Genomic DNA, 6166 nt, shown 5'->3' on the forward strand with positions numbered 1-6166 from the left:
ATACCCGCATGTACGGGAAGTGGCTTGGCATGCAAATTCCACTCGCCAATTGTCATTGGATGTTTCTTGTAATGCTCAGAGGCGATTAATGTAACGTCATTGTCGATGTAACATCAAATGTGACTGACTGATAGGGAGCTTATTCTAATACGATGCATCCCAACTGCGTGTGAGATTTATTCATAGTACAGTTGAACTGCAAAAGAGGATTAAACGGTACATTTTTTTCTAATGAAATGGTAATGAGTTCACACAGAGCAAAAATGTACAGTATGAATGATTCAGCACATGATGCGCTGCTGTTCTACAAGCATGATCTTATTGCAGGGAAGCCGGCGGCAGTCCTGCAGTGTGGTGCAAAGAGTGTTTTCTCTTGCCAGTACACTTGTGAAGATCATTGTTTATAGAAGTAATATAAGGTCATGCTCAAGAGGAAAATTCTCAGGTCACAGAGAATATGAACGAATACCAAATGCTGTTGGACTTCATGCGAAACAGTGAATGTTTTCTCAGAGTCAACTCCTTTGGATTTGGCACAAAGCAGTACAAAACATTACTAAATGCACATTTGAGTAGATCCACATATCCTAAAGAGAGTCATCATTGACTAGAGGCATTTTTGAGTATAGTCAATTCAGAAGAGAGGCCGGTTTAAAGTGTTTTGCAATTCATGATGCCATAACTGTATATTTCCTATTAAAATATACACCAAGACACACATGCCCATGATCAAACATAAGGGGTCAAACACAGGGCTGAATCTCATGCAGACAGGAAATCAAGTGCCACTCTAAATGGCAAAACAGAGGTAATTGGAAAGGGAAGTGATCTGCTCAACCCAAAACCTTTATATTTTTCCACTGCCTCTCCACCGCATTTATTTTCCCTCCATCTGTTCATTCATCATAGGACACATTATTCATTATTCATCTAATTAGCTGTTGCTATTTCTTCCATCCATTCCTCCCTCTTGCCTTCTCTCTTACCAATCAGTCCCCCTCCGTGCTGCCTCTGGGCATCGTGCAGGAATGTGGTGGTGTACGATATGACCTCACTGTCTCCCCTGCTCTGGGCTCGGTTCAGTCCATACTCATCCCAGGTCACATTATCTATCGTTAGCCCGATATCTTCTGCAGCGGCTTCAAAGAAGGACCACAGCAACACCCTGACGGATTCATTAGTGGTTTTCATTAACATCCAAGAGACAAACAATTATAGAAAAATTAGAATAACTTTAGAAAAAAGGCTCTTACACTCACCAAGGCTGCATTTATTTGATCAAAAATGTTAAATCAAGTAAAAATATAAATATTATTACAAATTAAGATGACTATTTTAATATATTTTCAAATGTAATTTATTCCTGTGATGGCAAAGCTGAATTTTCAGCAGACATTACTCAAGTCTTCAGAGTCACATGATCCTTCAGAAATCATTCTAATATGCTGATTTGGTTCTTAAGAAACATTTCTTATTATTATCAATGCTGAAAACTTCTTAATATTTTTTGTGGAAACAGTGATACTTTTTTTCAGTATTATTTGCTGAAGAATATATATATATATATATAGCTAAATTAAAAACTCAATTTTGAAGTAGAAGTCTATAATATAAGGGTGTAAATGTAAAAAGATAAAATAACCAGATTCTAACTGGTTTTCTAGAATAGTTCCTCCAAGCTGCCTTTGGTAGGATGAATGGCTTACTTTTAGTTATCTATTTTAGTTATAATATTTGGCTGGAATATTGAAATATATTCATATATTTTAGTATTTTGTTAAATGCGAAGTATACAATTTTATTTGACCTGTTTTTATCAATTATTTTTTTTTATTCTGATTTTTAAATCTATTATTCCATGTTTATATATTTCTCAAATGATCAGTAGACAAAAAGGTCCCCCACAGTGAAGGACCTACAGTTAATTTGATAATTTCTTCTATAACACTGCACCAAACATGCGGTGTAGCATTAACTACCTTCCATCCATGGACTGTGACAGGATTTGTATGCAGCTCACCAAAGAAAGGGCATCACCTCCTAAGATGAAACATGGCACTGAGCTCAATGCAATCCAGCCAGTAAAAAGCACCAGCTCCTGATTTATATTTTCAAGGGAGGGGGATTAAAAAAATTAATGAGGATTGTAAGCATTCACCTCAGCACTACAAGACTGGGGTGAGTGAACAATGGCAGTGGATAATACTGAGAGTGCATGAGATGAATACAAAGTGCCTCTAAATTAAAAGTGTTTCAAGCCTAAATAATCAAGCAGATTTTTATTACAAACAAAAAAGAAAGACACAAAGGAGTATGAAGAAAAAGACACCAACTCTTACCAAACAGAGAGATTCTGCATCTGGATATAGCTCAGAGTTTACAGAATAAACTAGGAAATAACAGGACAGAGGATGAGTGTAAGAGAAGGAATGAGGGCAATGAATGGGAAACAAACAAGACAGATGGAACTGAAAATATATAATGACAGAGTAGCAAAGGTGAACATGACACAGACATGTAATCAGCCATATGTGTGTACGCACACAAGCGCGCGCACACACAAACACAAGTTTCTCCATCATGGTGAGGACTTTCCATTGAATTCTATTGTTTTTTAGGGTGTAAATGGTTTTTTATAAAAACACTTTTATAAAATGACTGAGGACCATTGGCTTATGTAAGAAAAACCTGACCCACATAATCACATGCAAATGTAATGGCAGTCTGTCAACACAAATTACTTTGTAGTCATCTCTTTTTCTTTATTGGTTGACTGGCAGCCATCTCTAAGTGAACACATTGGAAGCTACAGGCAGGTGAGTTTTAATTAGGGTTAGAGCTGAACTCTGCAGGGCTGCGGCTCTCCAGGACCGGAGTTTGCCACTGCTGTAATAGTAGCAATACAACCTGGGACAGAAAGAAAAAGAGGCTTGAATACAGACTAAAGAACAGAATAAAACAACAGTTACCAGCTGAAGAAATGTTCACTTCAGATTTTTGTAGTTAGGTTTTGAAGGTTTTTAGTGCACATTAATGAGATTGATAGTTGAGGAGGTCAGGGAACTGCTAAACGTTGTTATTGATCTTCATGTGGGAATGAGAGACTCTTAAACGGCATGCAGCATATTGTCTCAAAACGGGGATGGATAGCAAAAAAAACATGACGTCTAATCAATAATGGGATCAGCAGGGACATGACCCACAGAGATGTCCGTATGAACAACACAAAAGCCATAATTATCTGCAACTACACAAATTTACCATGACAACTGTGATTTAATTACAAAAGCGTGTAAATGTTTATCGCAAAGCTTTGAGCAAGTTGAGACTTTCGCTTGGTTATCACTTAAGACACAATAAACAATTCCAATATACAAACTACACATCTGCAGTGTCTTAAAAATAATCAAAAAATCCATTTCATTTGGATAATTATTTGGAGTTCAAATCAGGCAGTTATATAACAAAGAGTGAAAAATTTAAGGGGGTCTGAATACTTTCCGTACCCACTGTATGTCTGTCATTCTGACTCAGTTGGCAGCTATGCTGTAATGAATACTCATTGATTTCAGTTCTGTTCCAAATGTCTGACCTGCAGTAAAGATAACTGACCTTAATAAAGAAATGAATTTGTCGCTCAAGGGGAACTTTCTCAGCCCTGTTAATCTGCCCTCAAACCTGAGCACCCTCTGCAAAACACAACACATATAAATTAAATGAGCAGATTTCTATGCAAGGCATTAAAATGCTTCAGACATTATGAGACCACATAGCTGAAATTAACTGATATCAGGATCATTTTAAGGAATAGTTTGCCCCAAAAAAATATGTTTTATTCACTTGCCAAGGCAACTAACTCAAGTTGTTTAATGGAAGTGTAATGTAAGTCATTTACATTTTTAATAGTTTTAGTTAACAATTACATCACTGATTTGTTACACTCCTGTGGACTGTCTTGTATGGTTTCTCCCTCTGTGTCCTTATTTGGTTGTTCCTGTTCTCATTATTAGTTAATCACCTCATTGTGCTCATCTGTCTGCCCCTCGTTATCGACCTTATATCAGTTCCTGTCCATTGTGTTTGAGTTTGTCAGTTATTGTTAATGTTACCCTGTGCGTGTGCTCCTACCCTGTCGTGTATTCATTAAAGTGTTCTGGTTTCCTTCATCCTCGTCGTCCTGCATGTTCCTTGGCACAGCAAAAACGTGACAGAATAACTGACCCCCCAAAAAAAACGAGATGTCAACGGCTGAGGACAGGCTTTGGTGTCTGCGGCAGGGTGGTCGGGATTTGGAGAGGTATGTGGAGGAGTTCCTAGAGCTCTCTCACCAGGTGAGCTGGGTGGATTCTGTCCTCGGGGTCTGTTTTCGGTTGGGGCTGGATGATGACATCATCAGCGGTGCGGTTCCCACGTATAGCTTTCCCCTGATTGAGCTGGTTAATCAGGTCCTGTATCTGATTGGCGTTAATATGGAGGTAGAGGAAGTTGGTCTTCCTGGGTCGAGTCTAGTCCCAGCTGATAGTCATGAGTCTAGTCAAGTCACAGTTGGCCGTCATGAATCCAGTCAAGCCACAGTTCATTATTATGAGTCTAGTCCAGTCCACACTGATATTCATGAGACCAGGCAAATTACAGCGTTTCTTCCATATCCCAGACTGACTTCCAGTGTGGAGGACCCGGGCATCCCGAAACCAGCGCTCTCAAGCCCGCCAGTCTCTGTCATGAATCCAGTCCCTCCCGAAAACCACCCCGCTGCACCAGACACAACACATATAAATTAAATGAGCAGATTTCTATGCAAGGCATTAAAATGCTTCAGACATTATGAGACCACATAGCTGAAATTAACTGATATCAGGATCATTTTAAGGAATAGTTTGCCCCAAAAAAATATGTTTTATTCACTTGCCAAGGCAACTAACTCAAGTTGTTTAATGGAAGTGTAATGTAAGTCATTTACATTTTTAATAGTTTTAGTTAACAATTACATCACTGATTTGTTACACTCCTGTGGACTGTCTTGTATGGTTTCTCCCTCTGTGTCCTTATTTGGTTGTTCCTGTTCTCATTATTAGTTAATCACCTCATTGTGCTCACCTGTCTGCCCCTCGTTATCCACCCTATATCAGTTCCTGTCCATTGTGTTCCAGTTTGTCAGTTATTGTGAATGTTACCCTGTGCATCCAGACAAGATGTCAACGGCTGAAGACAGGCTTTGGTGTCTGCGGCAGGGGGGTCGGGGTTTGGAGAGGTATGTGGAGGAGTTCCTAGAGCTCTCTCACCAGGTGAGCTGGGTGGATTCTGTCCTCGGGGTCTGTTTTCGGTTGGGGCTGGATGATGACATCATCAGCGGTGCGGTTCCCACGTATAGCTTTCCCCTGATTGAGCTGGTTAATCAGGTCCTGTATCTGATTGGCGTTAATATGGAGGTAGAGGAAGTTGGTCTTCCTGGGTCGAGTCTAGTCCCAGCCGTTAATATGGAGGTAGAGGAAGTTGGTCTTCCTGGGTCGAGTCTAGTCCCAGCTGATAGTCATGAGTCTAGTCAAGTCACAGGTGATCATCATGAGTCAGGTCTAGTCACAGTTGATCGTCATGAGTCTAGTCAAGTCACCACAGATCTTCATGAGACCAGTCAATTTACAGCTGTTCTTCATGAGGCAGATCAAGTCACAGCGGGTCTTCACGAGTCTAGTCAGATCTCAGCTGATCATCCAGAGTCACGTCACATGACGGCTGTTTGCTCAAAATCCTGTCATTTCCTGTCTGTTGCACCCAGATCAAGGACTGTTCTTCTGTATCCCAGTCTGGCTTCCAGCGTGGAGGACCCACCGCTGGTGTCGGCACGGGCAGCTGGCATCCCTAAACCAGCGCTCTCAAGCCCGCCAGTCTCTGTCATGAATCCAGTCCCTCCCGAAAACCACCCCGCTGCACCAGCTCACCCCTCGCCCGGACCCTCCACATACCCATCCAAAGGTTCCGGTCACCCATCTCACCCCAGCACTGTCTCTGTCCTCAGCCCAGAAGTGCGGGCTCCAGTTCCCGAGTTAAGCCCAGGAAGGGCCCCTGATCCCCAGTCAAGCCCAGGAAGGGCCCCTGATCCCCAGTCAAGCCCAGGAAGGGCCCCTGATCCCCAGTCAAGCCCAGGAAGGGCTCCTGATCCCCAGTC

The 6166-nt window shown here is 41.3% G+C and overlaps 1 pseudogene; it reads right to left on the minus strand.

The window, feature by feature from the left end:
- Positions 1 to 3631: 3631 nt before the first annotated feature.
- The window catches only part of LOC107553675 (ryanodine receptor 2-like), a 20534-nt pseudogene continuing 17999 nt past the window's right edge, over positions 3632 to 6166 (minus strand).

The sequence above is a fragment of the Sinocyclocheilus grahami genome, unplaced genomic scaffold (assembly GCF_001515645.1).
Source record: "Sinocyclocheilus grahami isolate Dianchi unplaced genomic scaffold, SAMN03320097.WGS_v1.1 scaffold18.1, whole genome shotgun sequence".
Taxonomy (NCBI): domain Eukaryota; kingdom Metazoa; phylum Chordata; class Actinopteri; order Cypriniformes; family Cyprinidae; genus Sinocyclocheilus; species Sinocyclocheilus grahami.